The 12,832-nt window shown below is 42.6% G+C and overlaps 2 long non-coding RNA genes across 2 annotated transcripts; both read right to left on the bottom strand.

Moving 5' to 3' along the window:
• Positions 1-3,755: 3,755 nt before the first annotated feature.
• Positions 3,756-9,978, bottom strand: LOC147654991 (uncharacterized). Its single transcript, XR_015281248.1, has 2 exons — positions 9,828-9,978; positions 3,756-9,550 (listed from the first exon to the last, which is right to left on the bottom strand). It is a non-coding gene; the product is annotated as an uncharacterized LOC147654991 (long non-coding RNA).
• Positions 9,979-10,859: 881 nt separating this feature from the next.
• On the bottom strand, positions 10,860-12,604 carry LOC111941967 (uncharacterized). The gene is made up of 2 exons (XR_002870365.2): positions 12,293-12,604; positions 10,860-11,619 (listed from the first exon to the last, which is right to left on the bottom strand). It is a non-coding gene; the product is annotated as an uncharacterized LOC111941967 (long non-coding RNA).
• Positions 12,605-12,832: the final 228 nt, after the last annotated feature.

Genomic DNA, 12,832 nt, shown 5'->3' with positions numbered 1-12,832 from the left:
TCATGAAACGGGAGGGGAGGGGAGGGGAGGGGAGGGGAGGGGAGGGGAGGGGAGGGGAGGGGAGGGGAGGGGAGGTTGACCCAGGCTAGATGGCAGGCACCCAGCAAAGCCACTCTCTCATTCCCCTCCATAGCTGGACAGAAAGAAAATATAGCAAAGGTTTCATGGCTTGGGACAAGGCCAGGAATTATCACACCTCAAATACTATCACAGGCAAAACAGATTCAAATTAGAAATATTAATTTAATTTATTTCTAACAAAATCAGAGCAGGATAATGAGAAGTAAAAACAGACTTTAAATACACCTTCCCCTCATCCCTCTGTCTTTCTCAGCTCTACCTTCCCCACCCCACCCCACCCAGCAGCACAGGGAGATGGGAATCAGTTATGCTCAGTTCATCACACATTATTTCTGTCCCTGCTCAGGGAAAGGACTCGTTCCCCTGCTCTGCCATGAAGTCCCACCCACAGGAGACAGTTCTTCCTTAACTTCTCCAATATGAATCTGTCTCATGGGCAGAAGTTCTCTCTGAACCACTGCACCATGGATCATTCTTCCATGGGGTTCAGTCCTGCAGGCACAGACTGCTCTAGAATGGGTCCCCTGTGGGGTCACAAGTCTTACCAGGAAACCTGCTCCAGAGTGAGCTCTCTACATGGATCTGCACATTCCTACCAGGACTCTGCTCCAGCACAGGCCTCCCACGGGGTCACAGCCTCTTCTCAGGCCTCCACTTTCTCTGGTGTAGTGCTCCTTCACAGGCTGCAGGTGGATCTCTGCATCCCCAGGGAACCTCCATGGGCTGCAGGGGCACAGGTGCTTCACCATGGTCTGCACCATGGGCTGCCAGAGGTATCTCAGCTCCAGAGCCTGGAACACCTCCTCTCCCTCCCTTTCCACTTACACTGGTGCCTGCAAAGTTGTTCTTCTCACAACTTTTTATCTCCCTTCCTCTTAAATACAGTATCACAGAAATTTTACTACTATTTCTGATAGACCCAGCCTTGGCCAGCAGCAAATCCATCTTGGAGCCAGCTAGCACTGGCTCTGCTGGACATGGAGAAAGCTTCTGGCAGCTTCTCACAGAAGCCCACCCACTACCAAAATCTGACCATGGAAGCCCAATATGGCATCTTATCACATTATGGCTTCCACAAGTATGTTCAGAAGGAGCATCCTTCCCTTGATAGCAACTGCTGTTGTCACAACAAGCTTGTGACAATAGGACTACTGAGCCTTTGATTATTCTCAAGCAATGTGCCAGATTAAACATAGTTCCCCAGAAAGAAAGCTTGGGAGTTCCTGATTTAAGCACAGTTGAGGAGAACATTTACTGTGTGGTTTGTGTTCTGGCTTAGTCCTCTTTGTCAGGCCATGCAGAACAGTTGCTTCTGTGTTGGCATTTGGGAGAAAAAATTGTCCTTTCAATGGGTTTTGCTTTGCATAGTTGTGATGTTACTGTGTCCTCTGTGTTTACACCCTAGAGTGGGTTTTGCAGCCATTCCTGTTATTCCCACTAACTTCCAACCCAGCTGTCAGCAGGATCTACTACTTTTTGGAGCATACACAGAATTTCTCTACTTTTTGGAGCATACACAGAATTTCTCAACTGCCAGCCTGAGTTACCATGTGCTGTAGCCAATCCAAGAGGGTTGAAGTGACCTGTGAAGTAGCAGCTTTAGGATATGAAACATTACTTAAAGTAATTACATATTTCTAAGCATCTACACTGTTCAGATGCTGTGAGTCTCAGAGAAGTACAGTCATGACCTTCTTCAGAGCTAAGTCAAGCCTTGTATGACTCTTGAAAGCGAACTATGACTTCTCACACAAATGTAATCTTTTCTGTCTTGCTGCTGTACACTCATTCCTTCAGAGCGAATGCCCTCCAGGGCCACAAGCAGGATCCTGTCAGAATCACCCTTGTTCCTGTGGGGTTTAGTTTATTGTCTTTTTCATGAAAAAGAGACATGGCCTTTTTTTCATGGTTTTATTCTAATTTTTTAGAGTTGCCTTTTTATAAAGGTGGTTCAACATGTCACCATCCTGCAGGTGTGAGTTAATAAACAGTTAATCTTTGCTTTAGCCCTAGAAAGCTCTTATGCCAATTTCTTCTTTTTCTCCCTGACCCTCATCTTCACCTAAAGGGCTTTTAGGCCATTCTCTGTTCTCTCATGAGCCAAAGGTGCTTTACAGTGTGGTGCTGTTTACTGTTAGGCAGTATCTTCCCCCTGTCTGACAAGTCCTGTATCTTTTGCCTGTCCAAGCTTTTATGGTTTTTTGTCTTTGACAAATGACTAGCACAAACCATGGACATCATTGTAAGTGAAAGCTGGAAAGAATTTGAACAAGTTATTTGGATTACAGCAAAGGATATAGAGATCTGAAACAGACATCTGACCAAATATCTAGGGATTTTCACTGCTTTGCACCCTGCTTTGTGTCAGATCCCAGCTGCACTTCCTTGGAAAAGAAAATGGTGAGCTAGAAAAACAGAGCACCCTGACTTTCCACAATGACAAACAGAACAAAAGGCGTCAGCAGTTAGGTTAAACTGATCTCTAGGTCAAGGACTTTAAATTCCTTTTTGAATGGTATCTCCTCCAGCAGCAGGACAATGCTCCTCTGAAATGTACTGTGTTGTTAGTATTACTGATACCAACACTGCTGTTGATGTTCAATTTCAGAGAATTTTTGCTGCACACAGTTCCTCTACAAGAAGTCCGTCATCAAGGAAAAAGCATGTTAGAATATATGTTCTACCAAAGCAAACACCTGTCAGCTTGTTTCATGACATCTTTGTAGTATTACGCAGCAGCTGCTAGCTTTTACAGGATCCTGATTGGTATGGCACAATTGTCCTTTCATTCACACCTTAAATGGACACTAGAATAATTTGGAAAAAGTGAACCCAGTCTGATCACTGCGGGACCCTTCCAACCCAAATCTTTCTATGATTCTGTGAGTCCTACTCTGCACTACCAATAAAGCATTTTGAAGAGGAAATAAAGTAGGAGTAGTGAAGGAAATGCAAGGATTGGGTCATCTGGATGTATTTCAGATGGAGAGAACCATAGTATTCTGAGTTTCAATTAAACTGCCATGGAGGAGAATTTCCCACATTATTTCTTCAATGACAGTCACAAGTACTCACTTCTGGGTACTGCAAACACAAGTGCAAATATATATATTTTCACTGCCACCTCTCCTGTGCCTGTCACCTTTTGGGATTCTTAAGGAAAGAGATAAAAAGCAGTACATCAGCCTGGCAGGATAAATAAAGCACAAAGGAATATTTTGATCCAATACTGTGCTTGGATTATGACTTTCTTTTTGCTGGGCTTTCATATGGTTTTCCACTTAACAGTACTTTCTGGGAGAAGCCCATGAAGAGGATATATAGATCCAAGCTTGACCAGAATGTTGGGCCAATGAGTCAAATTTACATTAATTTTATTGGGAAAAGCTCTGATGCAGAGTCTCTGGTACTTTTGGTTAGTCTATCAATTTAGCTATGATGTCCATAGGCTCTTCTGCTCATATTTACTATTTCCACCTCTGAACACCCCATACTACAGCTACATGCTACAGTCCTCAACTCATGGAAAAGGTCAATTAACACTACCCACTTCCCCAAAAACCATTAAAGGCAAAAAGAGTGTAAGTACTTCCTTTAAAGTTAGATATCTAGAAGTTAAACAAAGCAGATATGAACACATGATCCAGACATCCTTGTCCTCTTTTTTGGGTGAAAACAAGCCAAAACTAAATAAAACAACCCTCAAGTGCTTTGAGAGCACTTTAAAAGCTCAAAACTTTGATTTTTTTCAATTCCATCAAATGGTCTAATACAACGTATTATCTTCTTCCTATAAATCCTGCCTTGATGTGTGGATTTCTGACACTGTGGAGATGATACGTGGAGAACTTTACTGGGTGAGACAGGGGTCATCTGTGGAGCAGAAAAACATAGTGAAGCAATAAAATCATGGACAAAGGACTCTCAAACTAAAGTTAGGGAGGGTATTTTTGTTATAATACAGATGGGCGACATGCCAGAGTCATCTCCCAAAGACGTGTATGCCCCCCCACTGCCCCTTATTCTCCATTTATTCCCCAAAGTATTGCATATGCATAGGATTACACAATACACCTATACATATGCATTGCCTGACTCTGCCTGCTCTCGTCTCATATGGTAATGAGTTCCACGCCTCTCTGTTCTTCTTTTGAAATGGGTCTGAGGTCATTTTAATGAAATCTTTTTTTTCTTCGGGCTTAAACGTTTCAACTGTGTCTTGTTGGCAGCTCTTCTGGTTCTCTCTGGACACAGTTCAGATCTTTTGCTTGCAGGTGTAGACACAGTTGTTTTCCACAATAGTCTATCCTTCTTGTCTCCTTCTACAAATACAGTTTAAGACAAGCAGAATGATATAGTTATGTATATCCTTGTACCATTCATTTCATTGTGGCAATTCTTGGCTACATTGTGCTCCCTTTGCGAGCAGGACCTGCATAGGCTTGCTTCTAACCAAGCACACTCAATCCTACACTGCCTCTATCCCAAATTCTCTTTCATCTCCTCCACTCTGAATTTTCTCATAAGCTGTTCTTATTTTTGTTAAAATCTTAATTATCTAATTTTCATAACTCATTCCCCCCTTTCTCTAGAGGGTTAGTAAATTCTTTTACTAATTCACAAATTTCTCTTTATTTACCTAATTTGTATGGTGAGTATCTCTTAAAACTGTGCCATATGCTCTTGACAATGAAGTCAAGGACGTTACTCATCATAACATCTTCCAGTTCCAGATGAGTGTTACAACAGGCTGTGGTAGTTTGACATTGATTGATATTTGGGGAAAGAAGTAAGAAACACCCACAGAAGTGATTTCTCTGAAATCTGAGAAGCTGCTGAGAGCTTCTTCTGTGTCTGAGATAGGCCAATAGTTGGCCAGTTTCTCGAACTGACAGCATTTTTCACCACTGAAAATTAGGTCCACCTCTGTGAATACCACCTTTTAAAAACCCAAGCCCAAGAACTTCTCTCTTTTTGTTTCCAGCCTTGAAAAATAGCGGAGCTTTGATGAGGCTGGCCCTGCTCCCCTGCAGCCTGTGCGAGGCTGGGCCAGAGCTCAGCAGCTCCCGGGTGGGGGATGGAGGCTGCAGGGACCCCAGGCTGGGCCGGGCTCTGCTGTGGCGCTGGCTTCTCCTGGGAAGCCCTCCGGGTCCTGTTCTGGTGAGTGGCTGGGGCCCTTTCCCGGGGGGCCGAGCCCTTCCCGGGGAGCCCGCCGAGCCCTTTCCAGCACCGCCAGGCCAGGCCGGCCCCCAGCTCGGCTGAAATTCTGCTGCTGCTGAATTTCACCAGAAACTGCTGGGCAAGGGGAGGGGAAGCCATCAGGCCCACAGTGTGCTGCCTCTGAGTGCAGCCAGCTCTGGCTGCTGCCCCAGCAGAGAGCACGTAACCATCCACATGCCTGGGCAGGATTTAACCCTTTCACTGCACAGATGAGACCTGCAGACCTGGTTTTGCCCCCAGGGAGAGAAAAGAGTAATCAACATGTGTAAAGACAACATGAAAACATCAAAGTCAGTAAAAGAAAGAGTCAAGCCTCAGATGAATGAGGGATAAAGAAATGCCGAATAAGGCTGAAATATTCTTTTGGTAGGGCCATGGAGATAAACAATGATATACTAAAATACCTCCTTTAATTCATGAAAGAGTATTGGTGGGATGAAGTATTCAAGCTGTAGATGTGAGCAGAAGCATAGCTGTAATCCCATCAGACGTTTGAACAGAAAGAGAGGTGAGAGCTGATGAAGACCCTTTCCCCCAGCAAGAGAAGAAAAACCTCTGTTCCCAAAGATGGTAATATAAACAAATAGAGAGAACTTTTGCCTTTGAATAACTCATCCTTAAAATAACACCCCTTGAGTCCATGGCCCAGGGATACACCTCTAGAAGGGCTGTGGTAATGGGAGGAAATGTCACAATGGCAGAACTTTTGGCTGCATGGCTGGTATTCATAGAAATGAAAAGCCATGAAAAGACTGTTTCTTGTAAAAAAGTCTCCATGGCATGACAAGAGAAAACTCCCCTCCCTATAAGGACTGATGAAAGACTATTGTATAGTTAGTACTGCTTTACCATCCCAGGTTTTTTCTCTGCACAGTCAGTTAGGAAAAAAAAAAAAAAAAAAGAAAAGTAGGAAGAAGGAAAGTTTCTGGAAGCTTTATTCTGGTTTCTTATTCTTGTAGTCCTGTTAATAAAGTTTCTTTATTCCTTTTAAGGTTTAAGCCTGTTCTGCCCTTCTCCTAATCCATATCTCATGGCAAAAAATGAATAAGTACCCTAGTGATTTTAGCTAGAGCTAATACCTACCACACAAACAAAATTAGAATGCCAACTAAAATAAGTAAAATCATAGTCGGGTAAATTAAAGCATTAAGTATGTCTATTGCTTTTGGTGACTATCCAAAAAGTGTATCTTACCAGTAGTGAGATGTATTTCTTCTAACCTTTTAAAAACTCTCCATATGGTCTCTGTGTCATGCTGTATCATAATCAAAGTTCTTTTTTTATACTTCTAATTTCTTTACAATTTTTTTTAATTGTTTGACTAAAGTCAAATTTATTCCTATTGGCACAGGCGATATTTCCTGGACAATGGTCAGATTCTAATATACTGGTATAATACTGACGTGATACAACAGGTGTCTGGTCAGAAAAGTCACATCCTTCAATTTTGATAAAGTTACAAATGCATAAATAGAAGTATGCTTCATTTATGGTGAGCTTGTCCTCTACTATAGTGGAGCATGCTGTTCTGAGGCATACATAACCTTGATTTATATACACAAACAAAGTTGTCTGGGTTTGGTTAACCAAATGGATTTCAAAGTGACAAATGCTCTGTTCTGTATCTAGACAAATATTTAAGCCTAAATTCAGAACAGTTAGTTAAACATGTGTCACAACATTCCATACTAATTTGGATGGGTTTTATAGGTCTTTGATAGAATTCATCTTGCACAAATGTAAATTTGCATCCTAAGACATCTCTCCCTGTCTAGACAGTTGCACTTGTGAGTTTTAACTCCTGCCACAGAGACCTATAAAGTTAAAGTTTTTCCCTGACAAATATAAATACTAGTCACATTGTATATAGAAAGTCTTGCACTGGCATCTGTTATAGCCAGTTATGACTATGATTGTGAGAGACAGAGCTTTCTAGGTTGTACTTGCTTGATTTTCTGTGATGACTGTGAAGTCTTCTTCTCTGATCTTGATGGAGGTGAAGGAGGTGAGAAGCACCTGGTATGGTCCTTTTCACTGTGGTCCTAGAGTTTTTTCTGCAAAAGACTTTATATATACATAATCTCTAGGTTGCACATTATGTATTGGCCCATCTAATGAGTTCTTAATACATATTTCTGGATATTATTGAGTGGTTTCCTTAGGGACACCATAGATTCTGTTATCATTTCTTTGCCCGCACATGCTAATGTTTTACAATTTGGTGTTTGATCAGATGGTTTATTTTTCTACTTGTCCACTTAACTGGGGACAATATGGGGTATGTAATTGCCAATCCATACCCAGAGTATTGTTAACTTGTACCACCTGTAAAAAACAATGGGGTCCTCTGTCTGAGGAAATGATGACCAAAACCCTAAATTGCGGTACTATTTCTTTGACTAATACCTTGACCACTTCTTGAGCTTTAGCAGTCCTGGTGGGAAAAATCTCAGTCCATCCTGAAAAGGTATCAGTTAGCATTAATAAATAGTGAAACTCCCTTTTTCTTGGGAGTTTGAAAAAATTAATTTGCTATTGTTGACTGGGTTCATTCCTTCTCTTTTAAGGAGAAATTTAACCCATTTCTGGCTTTGGGGTGCTTTTGAGATTAGTCTTGAGGTGGAGATCATATTGTATACAGGGCTTCTGTTCCCTAATGCTTTTTCTATGGTCTTCCTTTACTGCACACCACATTAAATGGTTAGATGTGATTACTTTTCTTTTTGGAGTACAGGCCTATTCTTTTTATTATATGTTTCCTCTAAGTTTGTAATTAGCTTTATTTTGCTTACTTTTTGGGATTAAAGCTACCTCTCTCCTTGTTGCTTTTTTGCCTCTGTGTCCGCCACCTTGTTTCTTTTTTTAAATTCTGATTTATTTTCTTTGGGAACTGTACTGCCTCCAGCAATTTAATGTTTTTCTCTTGGGACTTCAATAGCCCCCTTTTTCTTTCAGGCTGCTCCATGAGCATACACAACTCCAAAAGCGTACTTTGAATCTGTGTATATGTTCACGTTCTTACCTTGGGCCAATTCCAAGGCTCGGATCAAGGCAATTGTGTCTGCCTTTTGGAAGAGGTATTGACAGGCAATATCTCTGACTCTATTACCTCATGGGTAGTGGTAATGGAGTATTCTGCATGCCTTTTGCCACTCAGGACATAGCTGCTTCCATCTGTGAGCTAGTCCTCTGCATCTTCTATAGGAGCATCCTTCAGATCCAGACAGCTTGAGTATGGTGCTTCAATGGTTTCCAAGCAGTCATTGTGTGATGGTTCCTGCATTTCCCCTGAGAAAAGAACCTGGATTGACAGTTAGTGAGCACAGTCTCCACATTATCCTGTTTTACCATTATGGCTTTGTACTTCAGAAACCTCTGTGGAGAAAGCCAGTGCCCATCCTTAACTTGTAATACTGCAGACACTTTATGAGACACCAAGAGAGTCATTCTCTGTCCCAAGGTAAATTTTTGAGCTTCCGGGACATTGAGCACCACTGCTGCTACTGCACACAGGCATCCTGGCCATTCTTTTGCGGTCACATCCAATCACTTGGAGATGTAGGCAACTGCTCTGTGATATGGACCTAAATCTTGTGCCAATATTCTCAGGGTGATTCCCTGTTTAAACAAAAAACAGATCTTACGTCAAGGGGTCTCAGAGCTGGAGTTGACATCAGGGCCTTTTTCAATTGTTCAAAGACTTGTGTGGCTTGTTGGTCCTACTGCAAATGCTTCTGTTTTAGAGTTGATAGTGTATACAGTGGTTTAACAAGCACTCCATAATTAGATTTAAAGGGAACACCACTCGGTCATTCTGAGAAAGGTTCTCATATCTTTTACAGACTGTGGCTGTGCAGGCTTGTCCCAGAATTCTTTGCCCTGCACTTATTTAGTACCTCAAGTAAGTGACTTCCTGCTGCATTACCTGGGCTTTCTTCTTAGACACTCAGTACCTTTGGTGCCCCAAAAAGTTTAAGAGACTCACCACCCAGGCTGTGCAAGAATCTTGTGTCTTAGTGGCAGTCAGGATGTCATCTACATATTATAGCAGTCTTCTCTTCCTGGCTAGCATTTCCCAAAACTCAAGATCTTTGGCAAGCTGGTTGCTACATATGGTGAGGGAATCCTCGAAGCAGCACAGTGCAAATGAGCTGGATCCTTTGTTTGCTTTTAGGATTTTCTTATTCAAAGACAAATATCTTTTGGCTGGCTTCATGGAGTGGGAGGCAAAAGAAAGCATCTTTCAAATCTAGAACAGTAAACCAAGTTAGTTCTGGCATTAATACCATTTTGCTATTACAGGATATAAATTTTCTACAATCTTATTAACAGCTCTTAAATTTTGGACTATTCTATATATATTTTATCAGGTTTCTGGACCAGTAATATGAAAATATTAAAACCAGATTCACATTCTATTAAAAAATCCTATTGCAAAGGATTTTGGTTGAATGGTTGAATTCCTTTCTTATTTTTATTCTTTAAAAAATATTGGTTTGGGTTTTATTTCTTGTTTTTTTCCTTACCAGTCATTGTTCCTCTTTAAGCTTTACTTCTACCAGTGATGCACTTTTAGCTCTTTCTGTCTTCTCAGTGGCTCACACTCCAGAATAGACTTGGCTTATAATGTCTTCACTGATTTCTTCTTCTATGGGAACATCAACTAAAAGTAAACTTATTATGCAAATGCATTGTTGATGTAAATGCATTGTTACCGCCAGAGTAATTTCCCCTTTTTCAAATCTGATTGCTGCATTTAATTGTTTAAGTAAATCCCTTTTCCAATTTGTATTTTGGTGGTTCACAAAAATAAGCTTTTTCAACTTGTCTAGTGGCTCCTTTAATCAAAATACAATTTTTTCCTCAGGAGTTAAAACTTTTTTTAAAACTGAATATGTCACCCTTGTATCAACAAGAAATTTCACCTGTTTTTGCTCTTTCTTAGTTTCTTTAATTTCCACCCAAACTTTTGTTTACACTGATCTTTTACTTTTTCCCAATTGTATTCAAAAAACATCATAAATCTCGGGGACCAAATGGCTCTTTTAACAGGTCAAGTTTACTATTTCGCATTTAGCATGAGCTAAGTCTTAATTATAATATCCTGGCAGCTCCAGGGTACACCTGGAGAAAGTAGCTTTCACCTGTTAGATATACAATACCACTTCTTTTTACACTGCTGACACTGAAGGAGAAGCCAGGCTGAATGCCACCTTGATTCCTAATGCCAAATTGTCAGTTCACACATCAAACAGGGAATTATTCCTCTTTATCCCTGTATATTGAGATTTCTAAGTTCTTTCTCAACTGTAAGTTGTTCCTAGTCGAGAGCTAAATAATGACCTGCTGAGTCTGAATGTATTTTTAAGTACACACAGTCTGCTGTTCCATCTTTTCATCTTACAGAGGCCCAATGCCCTCCTCACTCAAAAACTTGCTCGGTTTGAGCTGAAACCATAAACCACAAAACTACTGACTGCTGCAGTCAGCAACCTCAGGATCTCGTCCAGGAAGCCACAGGGTTCTGGGGACCAGCATGGAACACCAATGAGACGGGCTCCAGTTCATGAAACCATTTATTCAGCATGGGAACAAACTCAGGTCAAGAACAGAGAGCCCCAAAAGAAGCACAGCAGGGGATTTTGAGGGACAGAACTCTCAAGGGTCCCCACCTTTGAGGGTGGAGTTCAGGGTCAGGGACCAGTAGAAACACACCAAAGGAGAACCTCTCAGGGACTCAAACCCAATCAGAACACCTGGGCCACCCTTCACAAGGGGTTTGGGGTGGGACAGTGTAACTCTTTGTCTCCCTGAGGCACACTGCCACATCTGCTCCTTTTCTATTTTTTTAATATATTTTTTTTTCAAATTTTAACTAGGAGCTTAAAATTTTTCCAAACATACACCTTAAAATCTCGCCTCCTCCACAGAGCACCCACTTTGCTTTGTGGGACACCAAAAACTCAATAACAAAACACATTAAGCAAACAAACAAAAAACCCCAAAATTAAAAACAAACACTTAAATCTCAGTAAACAGTGATGGTACTCAATACAAATATAATGGGTTTTTAGTTCAGTCTCTTCCACTTTAGGATTCTCTTTCAGGAAGGGTGCAACTCTTAGATCTCCTCTCACGAGGGGCAGAATTCTTCTATCTCCAGCTTCGGCTCGACTCCCATGTGGGCGTCGCCTCTTTAGATGATCTCGGTGAAGCACTGGCTTTGGGAGCTCGGTTACAGTTTCGATTTCTCCAGAGGGGGTGTTGCCCACGATGGAAAAGGCAGAGCCCCCAGGGGTGGATCAGCCGAACAAAGGCCTGGGAGCGAAGCAGGAGTTACCGGGGGAAGGGAAGGTTCGGGACCGGAATAGAAGGAGCAAGGCGGGAAACAAGGGATCCCAGACCGCATGGCCGGCGCCATCTTGGGATGGGGGTGGGGTCCGGGACGGACTTTCCTGGACCGGGAACAGGGAATATGGAAAGACGGGGTGAAGGAGGACACGGAACAGCGGGCAGACGGCAGCAGACCCGCAGCACTCTGGATGTTCTCCGTCCCTTGCCTGCCTTCAGGAAAACAGGGAATGGGATGGCAGAAAGACACTGGGGTGACGGGGAGACAGCAGCAGCCCCGAGTCATCTTGGCTTTTTTCATCCTTTGTCCTGCCCTTTAGGAACATAGGAGGGGGGAAGGTACAGGGAGGTATACACGAAAAAAAAAAAAAATGAGGAACTTCACAGAAGACAAAAAGCAGTCCACCGGAAGAGCCATACCGTCCATAATCGTCCATACTGTTAATATCGTCCATAATACGTCTCGTTGGGTGATGTTAGGTGTTTGTCCCAGCGTCTGGTCTCGGCTCCCCCACCTCCGTAAGCCCTTTTCTTCCCCATGCCCGAGGCACTCAACCCAGCCTCCCTGCCAGGTACTCTCGAGTCCTCCTCTCTAAGGTGGGGGTCTCGCTGGCTCTCAAGCCATCAGCTGGGGACTTACGGAATGTCCATGGAGCCGGGTCCTGCTGTTCTCCTGGTGCTTTGCTGGATGCCACGCATTCTCTCACCATTTGTTGCAGTCAGCAACTTCAGGATCTCGTCCAGGAAGCCACAGGATTCTGGGGACCAGCATGGAACACCAACTGAGACGGGCTCCAGTTCATGAAACCATTTATTCAGCATGGGAACAAACTCAGGTCGAGAACAGGGAGCCCCAAACAGAAGCACAGCAGGGGTTTTTGAGGGACAGAACTTTTGAGGGTTTCCACCCCTGAGGGTGGAGTTCAGGGTCACGGACCAGTAGAAACAGACCAAGGGAGAACCCCCACCAGGGACTCAAACCCAATCAGAGCACCTGGGCCACCCTTCACAAGGGGTTTGGGGTGGGACAATGTAACTCTTTGTCACCCCTGAGGCACACTGCCACAACTGACCTGTTGTAATTATGCCTTTTGGCAGTGTTACTACAAAAATGAATACAATAGCTGCTAAACCAAATTTATACAAAACATATAAAACGGTAAAAGTTATAGTAACAGAA

This window comes from Cyanistes caeruleus, chromosome 2 (assembly GCF_971803275.1).
Source record: "Cyanistes caeruleus chromosome 2, bCyaCae1.hap1.1, whole genome shotgun sequence".
Classification (NCBI taxonomy): Eukaryota; Metazoa; Chordata; class Aves; order Passeriformes; family Paridae; genus Cyanistes; species Cyanistes caeruleus.
The sequence above is the reverse complement of the archived record's forward strand: the minus strand, read 5'-3'. Positions and strand labels throughout refer to the sequence as shown.